The sequence below is a fragment of the Bison bison genome, unplaced genomic scaffold, assembly GCF_000754665.1.
Source record: "Bison bison bison isolate TAMUID 2011002044 unplaced genomic scaffold, Bison_UMD1.0 scf7180017864217, whole genome shotgun sequence".
In the NCBI taxonomy this organism is placed as follows: domain Eukaryota; kingdom Metazoa; phylum Chordata; class Mammalia; order Artiodactyla; family Bovidae; genus Bison; species Bison bison.
The window spans coordinates 456,592-470,245 of NW_011494789.1; the positions used below are offsets into that span (position 1 = coordinate 456,592).

Genomic DNA, 13,654 nt, shown 5'->3' on the forward strand with positions numbered 1-13,654 from the left:
TGGGCTGGAAGAAGCACAAGCTGAAATCAAGATTGCTGGGAGAAATATCAATAACCTCCGATATGCAGATGACACCACCCTTATGGCAGAAAGTGAAGAGGAGCTAAAAAGCCTCTTGATGAAGGTGAAAGAGTCTCCTCTTAAGAGTCTCTAAAAGTTGGCTTAAAGCTCAACATTCAGAAAACGAAGATCATGGCATCTGGTCCCATCACTTCATGGGAAATAGATGGGGAAACAGTGGAAACAGTGTCAGACTTTGTTTTTTTGGGTTCCAAAATCATTGCAGATGGTGATTGCAGCCATGAAATTAAAAGACACTTACTCCTTGGAAGGAAAGTTATGACCAACCTAGATAGCATATTGAAAAGCAGAGACATTACTTTGCCAACAAAGGTCCATCTAGTCAAGGCTATGGTTTTTCCTGTGGTCATGTATGGATGTGAAAGTTGGACTGTAAAGAAAGCTGAGCACCAAAGAATTGATGCTTTTGAACTGTGGTGTTGGAGAAGACTCTTGAGAGTCCCTTGGACTGCAAGGAGATCCAACCAGTCCATTCTGAAGGAGATCAGCCCTGGGTGTTCTTTGGAAGCAATGATGCCAAAGCTGAAACTCCAGTACTTTGGCCGCCTTATGTGAAGAATTGACTCATTGGAAACGACTCTGATGCTGGGAGGGATTGGGAGCAGGAGGAGAAGGGGACGACAGAGGATGAGATGGCTGGATGGCATCTCTGACTCGATGTATGTGAGTCTGAGTGAACTCCGGGAGTTGGTGATGGACAGGGAGGCCTGGCGTGCTGCGATTCATTGGGTCGCAAAGAGTCGGACACGACTGAGCGACTGAACTGAACTGAATCCTAAGGAATGTAGAGGGAAAAAAAGTTTGTCCTTTCTTCTGCCTTGAGAATTCCAGGCCCCTCTCCCCTTGGGGACCCCTAGACTTCTTATCAACCTGCCTAGGAAATGACTCTCTCAAGAGTTTGGGGTGAAGTAGTAAAGGATAGCTTTGTTACTTTGCCAGGCAAACAGGGCCACAGTGGGATTAATGCTTTTAAATTCATGAGTTCACACTTCAGAAAGGTAATGAGAGTTTTTATAGCAATTGTTCAAAGAGGATGTGATCAGGTCATGGACGTTCTTTTGATGGTTTGGTGGTGAGATAAATAGAGTCAACCTTCAGGTCCAACTGGCCTGGGGTCTCCAGGCTTGTGGGCAGCATACTGTCATTAATCATTAACTTCTCCCACCTCAAGGCAGCTTCAGTATCTGCAAAATAGCTCAAAGATACGTTGTGTATATCCATTGATGGGGAAACAGGACCTCGTCCAAAGGCTGCTCTTGACTGTTTCTTCCTGGTCTCACATCCCTCCCTTCCCTAATTAACAACTGCATGAATCTGCCCTTTGGAACTCAGGGGAGGTCATAGAGGCTGAATGAAGGCTGTTTCCTGTAATCAAAGAAATGAGAGACATAGAAAGTTGTGCTCAGGAGCCCCATAGGGCCCTGCATGGTATCATGTTCTTTTTTGTTTCTCCAAAATGCTTGCATAAACCATCATTCCCAGAAAGAAGAACCACTCTATTCATGGCCCAGATGCTGAAATTCTTGCACTCTACTGCAGCAAGCCACTCGTCAGCGACAGTGCAGATGAGATTGCTTCAAATTTAACTTGATCAAAAATGACATTTCAGATTGCTATATTGTGTATTGCCAACGGAAAGTAGATGGAAACAAGCTGAAATGACTGGATGTTTTCCTTTCTCTTTGTAATTCTTCACCTTTCTCATACTGAGACATTGATCCCATTTCCTCGAAATAGACATATATTTTGGTGGAGCCAAGAAAGATTTTTGTCTAAAGTTCCAATACAGTGAATGACTAAGCATTTTAGAACTATTCTCAGTTTTAAGATACTTATTTTTCAAGTTAGGAAGTACATTTACTAGTACAAGTTAATGTAATAGGTTTTAGCAGAAAATAAAGATGTATGATTACATTAGGAGAAAATGCTTAGACCTGGGCATTAGACAGTGAACATTTTCTTATAACCTGCAATGTCTGATTATTTGGATTCTGCAGTATCCCAGATAAGATATGATATTGAAAGGTTGTTGTTGAATCACGCGAATACACTGGGATTCTTGGCCCCCGGAGGAGAAGAATTCAATCCGGGGCCAGAGATGAGGCTTGATCGCTCAGAGCTTTTGTGTAATAAAGTTTTATTAAAGTATAAAGGAGATAGAGAAAGCTTTTGACATAGGCATCAGAAGGGGGTAGAAAGAGTACCCTGCTAGTGTTAATAATGAGGTTATATAATCCAAAGAATGTCTGGAGGCTGTAAAGACCTCATCAGACCTACTCCCATAATTTACATTTTAAGATAACACTGTCCTCAGGCAAGATACGCCCTTGTAAAGACCAGGTCTACTCCCATAATTAACATTTTAAGATAACAGAAGATTGAATCCAAAGACTGTCCTTAGGCAGGATACATTATTGGTATATAATCCTAAGGAATGTGGAGAAAGAAAAAAAGTTTGTCCTTTCTTCCTCCTTGAGAATTCCAGACCCCTCTCTCCTTGGGGACCCCTAGACTCCCTATCAACCTGCCTAGGAAATGACTCTATCAATATAAAACTCACTCTTTGTTATAACAAAGTTAAAAAAAATGGAAAGAGTGAATAATAATTTAAAATGTCTAAAAGTATGTCAATTCCTGATATAAATCAGAATATTACATCAAAAATTTCTGATGCAAATCTTATAATAATTAACTTTCCCCTCATATTTTTTCATAGAATCATAGTTCTCAAATATTCCTATCTTTTATTCACAGGCTAGAAGCCTGGTAGAACTGGTCAGTATTCCCAAATACTAGTCTGAGTAATTCAAATTGCCATAAAAGAGCTTGTGAATCAAATTTTTATAGATATATGAATATACTGGGAAATTTTTGCCTCTGGATGTCAGATTTTGCATTCTGTTTGTCTGTGCTTCTAAAAGTTTTTAGACCAATTAAGGCCAATACACATTTTTTCTTGAAGCCACCATTTTTTTCTGTTGTTATTATAATTTTTTAAACAAGTGATCCTGCAGATGCACTGTGGTTGTTGAGTGCAATGAATAAGCCAAGTGTAACAGCATCTGTAAAATACACTGACATACTAAGGCCTGGGCAGCACTGTCCTGACAACCATGTAACTTTACTAAATCACAGCTCCTCTAAAATGCATGATTGTAGGGACTTCCTTGGGATCCAATGGTTGACTCACGCTTCCAATACAGGGGACTTAGGTTCAGTCCCTGGTCAGGGAACCAAGATCTCACATGCCATGGGGCAAGGCCAAATAAATAAATAAAATAATAAAATGCATGTTAGTAGCATGTGGGAGGAGAAACCATCAAATCCTAGAGTTTGTGCAGACCGGGCCATAGAGTTGTCATATGGAATTGCACAGAACTCATCTTTTCTGATTCTTCCATGGTCCTTTTCAAGATCTAGAGTCTTCAGTTTACCCCCATAGAGCCTAAGGCACTAGATGACACAAACCAGAACAAACCAAGCATGTTTTCAGTGACGTCAACAACCTCCAGGGAGACAGTGTTGTTGTTTCTGTCTATCATGTAGCCCAAATTATAGAACTACCCCCTAAATAAGGCAATCTTCAGTCTCTTTTGGATTCATAGCCTCTTTTGAACAGAAGAACATCTTCCAGGGATGCTCAGATTTTTTTGCTCCTACTTCTTTCCAAGACGGTATTTGGATTTACAGACAGGTTCCTGCCCTCATGGAGCTGAACAGTGGGAAGCGTGCCCCACGTTGGGGTCTCAGCTTCTTGTTATCTACTGAGGGACGTTTGTCTGCTCTTAACTCTGGGGGTTACTGGGCACCCATTCCTGAAACCTGTGGCAGATATACCTCTTGGTAAGATCATGTTCCCAGGGAATAAGTCACTGTCCCTTTGGGAATCTCTCTGGTGTCACTCCTTGCCTCCTTGAAGCCTGACCTTGAGTCTCATTTGGTTTCCAGCCTGAATTACCTTGATTACAGGTTTAATTTGTCTTTGTCAAGTTAACTTGTTCAGATTCAGTCAGACTCTCATTTAACTTCTATACCCCCTTTTAATGGCCTGTGGGGAATTCTGGGTCACTATGTGGGGGGTGGGGTGGGGCAGGGAATCCTTTGAATGGTTTTGTCCTATCCAGAAGTGACTATCACGTCTACTCAGCTTGTTGGCCAGAGGTGGTCACATAGCCCCTCTCAACCACCAGGGGACATGGAAGTGCAATCCTCCCTGTGCCTGGAGGGAGAAAACCAGAAATTGTTGGAAACTGTTAGTAATGACTGCACAGCCCCTGCAAGGTTCAATTCAGTTCAGTTGCTCAGTTGTGTCCGACTCTTTGTGACCCCATGAATCACAGCATGCCAGGCCTCCCTGTCCATCACCAACCCCTGGAGTTCACTCAGACTCACGTCCATCGAGGCAGTGATGCCATCCAGCCATCTCATCCTCTGTCGTCCCCTTCTCCTCCTGCTCCCAATCCCTCCCAGCATCAGTCTTTTCCAATGAGTCAACTCTTCTCATGAGGTGGCCAAAGTACTGGAGTTTCAGCTTTGGCATCATTCCTTCCAAAGAACACCCAGGGCTGATCTCCTTCAGAATGGACTGGTTGGATCTCCTTGCGGTCCAAGGGACTCTCAAGAGTCTTCTCTAACACCACAGCTCAAAAGCATCAGTTCTTCGGCGCTCAGCCTTCTTCACAGTCCAACTCTCATATACGTACACAACCACAGGAAAAACCATAGCCTTTACTAGATGGACCTTTGTTGGCAAAGTAATGTCTCTGCTTTTTAATATGCTATCTAGGTTGGTCAGAACTTTCCTTCCAAGGAGTAAGCATCTTTTAATTTCGCGGCTGCAATCACCATCTGCAGTGATTTTGAAGCCCAGAAAAATAAAGTCTGACACTGTTTCCACTGTTTCCCCATCTATTTCCCATGAAGTGATGGGACCGGATGCCATGATCTTTGTTTTCTGAATGTTGAGCTTTAAGCCAACTTTTTCACTCTCCACTTTCACTTTCATCAAGAGGCTTTTTAGTCCTCTTCACTTTCTGCCATAAGGGTGGTGTCATCTGCATATCTGAGGTTATTGATATTTCTCCTGGCAATCTTGATTCCAGCTTGTGCTTCTTCCAGCCCAGCGTTTCTCATGATGTACTCTGCATAAAAGTTAAATAAGCAGGGTGACAATATACAGCCTTGACGTACTCCTTTTCCTATTTGGAATCAGTCTGTTGTTCCATGTCCAGTTCTAACTGTTGCTTCCTGACCTGCATACAGATTTCTCAAGAGGCAGGTCAGGTGGTCTGGTATTCCCATCTCTTGAAGAATTTTCCACAGTTTATTGTGATCCACACAGTCAAAAGATCTATTATCACCCTACAAGGTGATCGCCCCAAATTCCAAATGGGCCCCAGAAAGCCTCTCCTCTGTTTGTTTATGCCTCTCACTTTCTTTATCCCCCTTGGACTTCATTCCTGAACAAGGTGTCTGAATCGCTTCTCCCACCACCTTTTACCCTTCCTCCATTTCCCCTCTTTCCCACAGTGCTCTGGGCTTCCATCTCTTCCTGACAAAGAGGGAGACACCACACGTACTGTTTCCTATTTTCTGAGTTGGTCTTTGTCCTCTTTGGCTTCTCTAGAGCATAAGGGGATAGTGATCACTGGCTAACAGGATTTGCTGGAGAGAGGAGTGAAAAACACAATGTATTATCTTTGCAGAATTATGTCTGTGTTTATAACCTGCACAGTAAATATCTCAAGGTGGCAACAATTTTGCCATAGTGTTTTTTCCAGGAGTAAATACTACCTATGACGTACTTGGCAACTTCCCCAAAGGTATGTAGAAGCTCTTCTAAGCACTATCCAAATTCTAAGATAGTTGTCTAGCAAATTCAGCTGTTTTTTTCCCCCCAAAGTAATTCACTTTTATGTTGTGTGTAATATACCGAAATGTTCATGAAAGTTATTTACTTAACAGTATGTATCCTTGAGATGAATGAGGGCTAGTGGCTTAGTCAGTAAAGAATCTGCCTGCAATGCAGGAGACCCAGGTTCAATTCCTGGGTCAGGAAGATCCCCTGGAGAAGAGAATGGCCACCTACTCTTCACAGTATTCTTGCCTGCGAAATTCCATGGATAGAGGAGCCTGGTGGGCTACAGTTCACGGAGTCGCAAGAGTCAGACATGGCTTAGCGAGTAAACCATCACCATCCTGAATACACCATGATGTCATTGTTTATTCCACTTTTAATATTGGCATCCCTATGAAGATATGCTTTGCCCCATCACCTCATACTGCTTTACTCATACAATGTAATTTCATTGCTTCTCTTGGGGATATTCCTTTTTTCTTTTTTTGGAGTCATGAGGAAAGACATCCCAATTGAGGTGGTCTTCAATCCTGCCAAAGGGGTGAGGTTCAATTAACAACCGTTCATGAGGCATCTGGTATCCTCAAGATACAAGAGTCCCATGTTAAAGCGCAGAGCAACCCTGAATTGCTTGTTTAACTGGTGACATAGAAACTGATCCAGGAAGACCATAGCCAGTGACTAAGGCTGATGGAATATCTTAGTGGAACCTTTTGTTGGCTGTTCCTGCCTTTGCTCTGAACATAATGAGGAGCTCTGGACCACTTGCTGACTGGAAGATGGTATTTCAAGGGTTCCCTGTTCTCTCTACAGTGTGATTTTTGCAGTGGATTCCTCCCTTGTTGCTGTGTTTCCTTCAAGGAAATCCAGTGGAGGGGCTTCGCCCTGACAGATAATAGTTCCATAGTCACCATCTGCAGGGCTCCAAAATCACTGCAGATGGTGACTGCAGCCATGAAATTAAAAGACGCTTACTCCTTGGAAGGAAAGTTATGACCAACCTAGATAGCATATTCAAAAGCAGAGACATTACTTTGCCAACAAAGGTCTGTCTAGTCAAGGCTATGGTTTTTCCTGTGGTCATGTATGGATGTGAGAGTTGGACTGTGAAGAAGGCTGAGTGCCGAAGAATTGATGCTGTTGAACTGTGGTGTTGGAGAAGACTCTTGAGAGTCCCTTGGGCTGCAAGGAGATCCAACCAGTCCATTCTGAAGGAGATCAGCCCTGGGATTTCTTTGGAAGCAATGATGCTAAGCAATGAAACTCCAGTACTTTGGCCACCTCATGCAAAGAGTTGACTCATTGGAAAAGACTGATGCTGGGAGGGATTGGGAGCAGGAGGAGAAGGGGACAACAGAGGATGAGATGGCTGGATGGCATCACTGCCTCGATGGACGTGAGTTTGAGTGAACTCTGGGAGTTGGTGATGGACAGGGAGGCCTGGCGTGCTGCGATTCATGGGGTCTCAAAGAGTCAGACACGACTGAGCGACTGAACTGAACTGAACTTACTGGAGATGAATGCCAACTCACCCCTAAATGTTCCTTTATCAGTTGTATTTGCATTTTGTGATGCTTAGGTCTGATTCTTTTTGCAGTCTCACTTTACTACTCTGTTTTACATAACAGGTTCTCAGTACATACTCTTTTTATCCAAGGCTTTCACAGTGTGCTTACAAAGTGTAATGAATGCAGCTAAATAAAATCACTAAAGAAAATGTAACTTTTACCATCAACGGAACTTTTTCCAGAGGCTTCTGGCTGAGTGGGCAGTCAAGTATGGATGGACGATTTAGTTCTCATGGTTATTTCCCTGACATGGTCCTAAACTGTATTTAATTGAAAAAGGAGCCATTGACTTAAGAAGTGTAATGGCATGTCCGTGGGAAGTGGTGGGGGCCTTGGAGTAGAGTGCCTGGCCTCCTGGCCTTCTGGTCATCCTGTATTCCCCACCTTTCTCTACATATCAGAGGGAAATGATGCTTATTCTGAGTGACCCCACAAATGATCCAGACTCATATCTGTTCTGAGCAACTCAGGGGCCCTCTGAAAAATGCACAATGATGCTTTTATAGAATTAGACCAGATCTCAGAACTGCACCTTTGGTAAACATGAAGATTTCACAGGAGATGAACAAATAAGCTCGGTCATACACATTACTTAGTCATAATGAAGTACTACTACATGTTTGGATGGTTTATAGGCTTGCTGGGCAATTCTCATTTTATTTCTAAGATGAGAAATTAGCAGAATTGTCTTATAGTCATATGAGTACAGAACTTCAAATAAGAACTGAAAAGCTAAAAATCAACTCAATTCTTATTGCCTCTCTACTGTATGTTTTCTAACACTTGGTTAGGAGTGTCAGGTTGGTTTACAAAGATTTGGAAGGATGGATTAATTACAGCTCATGCAGGCACGATATCTCAGGCTCCTGTTTTGTTGTGGCAAGAATTTGAAACAACAGACTGGTTTACAGCTCAGTTACAGCTCAAGCAGACAGATCTTTTATTAGACAATGAATAGTACACTCCTGAGAGGAGGGAGTACCTGACCCTGAAGGAGTGGCCACGATCTCTCTTGACTTTCCCATCTTCTCCTCTTGGTTCTGCCTTGTGAGAGGTAGGGCTTGTACGAGCCACCAATCAGGAAAAGGAATGCAAATAGATGTATGCTCAAGGCTGGCTGACAGTCGCAAGTTACATAACAGTAGGATTTATTGCACATGACTTTCCCATAATTTAGTCTGTTATAATCTGATGGATATAGGTATAGAATATTTATGAACCCTTAATGGGCCCCTGGCTGCCTAAGGTCACTTGAGGACACATCCGTGCATCAAGGGCACTGTGTGCTGGAGTTGGAGAAGCCCCTGTGGTTAGTTTGTATCCACTATTTGCCTAGAATGCTTGTGCAGCAGTTGGAAAAGTCTCTGTGGTTACTTTTATAGCATATCTGTGAGCTTTCCTGGGCATGTCTGGGTGAGATTTAGAGATCAGCTTGCATCCCTTTAGGCTAGGCCATCCCTTGTAGCTAATGCCTAACTCCCTGCCTAACATTAGTGTATATGAGAAGCAAAACAAAACACACAGTAGCAATGGATATTTCTTTATTTTTATGCAGAAAGAGCTGCAGCAGTGAATGTTAAATGCCACAGGCATTGAAAGTTGTCCCTTGGGATGCTTCAGACAGAACTTCAGGGAGTCACAGTTGAACAGTCACACTGTGTTTTTTTCCCTCTTAATACTACTGGCATTTAACTGAAATCACACATTAATCAGTATACACTTTAAACTTTTATTTTGAATTGTCTTCTTACAAAGCCATTACAAGGTATGTTTGTATTTAGTACAGGAATGTGTTTTACTAGGCTGCTGTGTGATTTTTTTTTCCCCCCTTATGGATGCACTTTTTGGAAAACGGTCTGTTCTCTCCTGCTCAGGCTGCTAGCAGATTGCTGGGAGCACAGCAGAAAGGGGATCAGAGGTTACCTAGACAGGTCCCAGAGGCAAAGTTTCTGTGTTTTCTCTACATCTTTATAGTCAGGAATGGTATATGTAGCTAGCTGAAACTGCTTCTTAAGAAATCAGAGCTGGAGCAATGCTTAAATTTTCCTCAGCACGGTAGGTGGGGTTGTGACAAAAACATCAGTATTTAAAGCCCAGAGATCTCTGAGCAGGCAGGTCATAGAGCATCCCCAGGGCCTGCCCACCCATCAGCCCCTCTTGCCTGGAACATCTGTCATTCCTGGTTCTCTCATCCTCTCCCTACTCACCCAGCCTCACCTGGAATCAGTAATATGTCTCCTGTGAATTTGCTGTTGTTGTTCAGTTGTTAAATTGTGTCTGACTCTTTATGATCCCATGGACTGCAGTACGCCAGGCTGTCTTGTCCTTCACTATCTCCAGGAGTTTGCTCAGATTCGTGTCCATTGAATCAGTAATGCTATCCAACCATCTCATACTCTGTTTTCCGCTTATCCTTTTGCCTTCAATCTTTCCCAGCATCAGGGTCTTCTCCAGTGAGTCAGCTTTTCACATCAGGTGTCCAAAGTATTGTAGCTTCAGCTTCAGCATCAGTCCTTCCAAGACTATTCAGGGTTGATTTCCTTTAGGATTGACTGATTTGATCTCCTTGCAGGCCAAGGGATTCTCAAGAATCTTTTCCAGCACCACAATTCAGTGGCATCAATTCTTCGGCACTCAGCCTTCTTTATGGTCCAGTTCTCACATCCATACGTGACTACTGGAAAAACCATAACCCACCAGGCTCCTGTATCCATGGGATTCTCCAGGCAAGAACAGTGAAGTGGATAGTCATTCCCTTCTCCAGGGAATCTTCATGACCCAGAAATCAAGCCCAGGTCCATCTGAGTCACCAGGGAAGTCTCTTCTGTGAATTACGATGCATTTAAGTGAGGAAAAAAACACACAGGGCTTGATAAGATCCATTTGAGACAATGTAATGGAGATCTTGAAGGGAAACTTTCCTTGGTGACAGTTTCAATTTAGCCATTTACTTACTTGACATATAGATGCCCTGGAGATGGGTGGGTCTCTTCACTTCAAATTAACCCATTTGACATTGGTCCCTTGGGTATCTCTCTGCTCTGAATCTTGTTGAAAGTTGAGGAAGGCATGAAATTATTTTTCTTTTCAGCTCTGGGTAATTTCCCTCTCGGCACAAAGCTGACAATCTTTATGAAAGTTCATGCCCCATGGTCATCAGGAGCAGGGGTCATTGTCTTTGTGGTCAGTGTAAGGCCCCAGCTGAGAGTTTCCTGTTTAACCTTTCCTCTCCTCCAAAGACACAAGTCACTGCCTGTGTCTGATCCGACCAAAGGTGGGGGAAGCAGTCACACAGGAATAAGTGGAGACAAACCTTCCAATATATCTGCCAATTGTTTGCTGTTTTAGTCCCTGAGTCTTGTTCAACTCTTTGGGACCCCATGGACTATAGCCTGCCAGGCTTCTCTGTCCATGGGATTTCCCAGGCAAGAATACTGGAGTGGGTTTCCATTTCCTTCTCCAGAGGATCTTCCAGACCCAGGGATTGAACCTGAGCCTCCTGCATTGGCAGGTGGATTCTTCACCACTGAACCACCTGGGTGGTGGTCCATGTCTGCCAGTATAGAAATATTAAATACAGTCTGGCTATCAGTAAACAGATACATCCTTAGAAGGGGTAGAGAATGAAAAGGGAGCTAAGCTTTAATAAAACACCCTCATCAGAACCTAAAATGGTTGTTTCTTCTTTGCAAAGCAGAGACTATAACACCTGTCTTACTAGCAGGGTGTGTGTCAAGTAACACTTGGAGCATCTGGGAAGGTCCTTAGCACATCCCATGCTTGTGAGAAGTTTTGGCTACTTCATTTTCTCTTGTTTATCTCATTTATTACAGAACAGTGGTTCAGCTCCACTGGTCAGTAAAACTGCTCAGTGCTCCCTAACAGTGTTCAGGTTATATTTGTGTATTTCCCATTTTTTCCAGTCATTAGAAAAAGAGGCAGTCACCTCAGTGGACTATGTGAATGAGCAAAAGCACAGTAACTCACATCATCAGCCAGCAGGTATCTGGGGATTACCCTGTGGCTGTGTTACCTAACTGAAATGAATTGCCCCACGGCACAGGGTATTCTGCAGTTTCATTACTTTAGCAGAGTACCTACTTAATCAAATAGCTTAATTTGCATACCTCTTCACCACAGGTAAGGGATATGAAGTGTTCAAGGTCGATTACCTGCAGATGTTGAAGACTGGTTGACAGAGATGTAGATGTATCTGTGAGAGAGGCAACATGCTGGAAACATGCTGATACTTTTTAGTCTGTTGTGCTTCTGTACATGTGGTACTCATAACATGTTAATGTTACTTCCTGACTTCAAAAGAGATTAAAAATGACACAGAAAGATTGTCAAGTTTTTTAAAGAAGTGTATCATCAGTACATCCTTTGATACTAACTAATATAAGTCAGAATACAGGACATTTAATAGTTTCTTGGAGATTTAAAAGGATTCATTAAAAAATTTGTAAGTAGAACCTCTAAGTTAAAATGACAACTAAATGCCAACACCTAATATTTGACTTATTTTGGTTACAAAATTACAGGCAATTGCTGAGTAATATTACTTGGGACTATTAGTTAGCCCTCAGCTAGAACTCAGAGGGACTTCTCATTCATCAGATATTAGTTGGGACCTTTGCACAAATGAATAAAAGTAGCAGGAAGGTGTTGGGTGATGATCAGTCCTGTGATTAAAGACAAAGAAAGATTGAGAAACTTTCACAGGTTGTAGAACACTAAGGACACACAGCGACTAAATGCAACACAGGATCCTGGAACAGAAAAGTGAGTTAGTAGAAAAACCGGAAACATCAAAATAAAGTTGATCATTTCTTTAACCTTGTACCAGTGTTAATAGCTTAGTTTTCATCAAAGTGCCATGGTGATGTCAGAAATTAACATTAGGAGACATTAGGTTAAAAAGTAGACAGGAATTCCCTACCCATCTTTGCAACTGTTTTGTAAATCTGAAATTATTTCAAAATAGAAAGTTTAAAAATGTATTACAGAACAACCAAAAATGTGGCATATTTAAGATTCTGGATCAAAAGAAAAGATATTGTGCTTGTGAAACAGTGAGAAGAAACTTTATAATATTGGAACAAAGAGGAAGTCACAGAAAGAATTTGTAAGCTTCAGACTTAACTAAGGGTTATACATGCAGTGCAATTAAAAGAGGACGTAGTGAAGTGATAGATGTGCCCACTTGCTGGTGATTTGCTGGTGACAGCTCCACACACTGTTGTAAGTACCCCACTTCCATTTCCCTTTGAGCTATCCTGTAACCATGTCACACATCTCCTGATGTGCACTGAGTCATAACAGTTTTAGTAAACAGGGTGTGGATGTTAATAATTGCCCTTAATAAGAAGATAGTAAATGTTGCCTACAGTATCAGGCTTTATTATGAGAGTCTCAAATTAGGTGTAAGAATAATGGGAAAAAACTTTTAAAGCTACTTTTTTCATGTTAGGGGTTGTTTACATGACACTGTTTTCTAGACATGGATAATTAGCAAAATATCAGTTCTAGAATTCATTTCAAATCTATTTCCCAATTTTATATTGCATAATAATTTAAATGAACAAAACATATTATATAATATGATATCTAAATCCAAATTCAAAACTCATGTTTCTAATAAATGGAAGAACAAAATATACCAATAGTACATTCTCAGAAATCTGTAATTCTTTGGTTTCTTACTGGCACTGGCAAGAACAAAGCCCAGTGATTTCTACTCTGCACCTATTGTCATCAATATGTGAGAAACTCCTTATTATTAGCCTCCTCTGGGTTCTCATTCATCCTCCCTCCTGCCTGTTTAGAACCCTCGCTCCCCTGCACAGAAATTAATTTCATCTTCACCACTCCCATGTTGCCTTTCAAGTTATTCTTTAAATTGTTCTCAAGTTATTCTATTATGAGTCCGTGAGCACCTTGAGTGCAGGGCTATGCCATAACCATCTTTGTTATCCCAGTACTCAACACTGTAGTTCCTCATGTTAGGAATCCCAAACTAAGATTTTCTAGTTCTGCTATGGTCTGCATATTTTCCTTATGGCCAACAGAGGGCAAGTCATGCATTAAAGCCAATAAAGACACTAGTTCCAAGCGCTGATGTGATGGCCTGTTGTCCACCTGTTATATT

At 42.0% G+C, this 13,654-nt stretch overlaps 1 protein-coding gene across 1 annotated transcript in view; it reads left to right on the plus strand.

Moving 5' to 3' along the window:
* LOC104992524 (contactin-associated protein-like 3) overlaps positions 1-13,654 on the plus strand; it is a 232,716-nt gene that overhangs the window by 45,830 nt on the left and 173,232 nt on the right. The gene's annotated exons all lie outside the window — the stretch shown is intronic.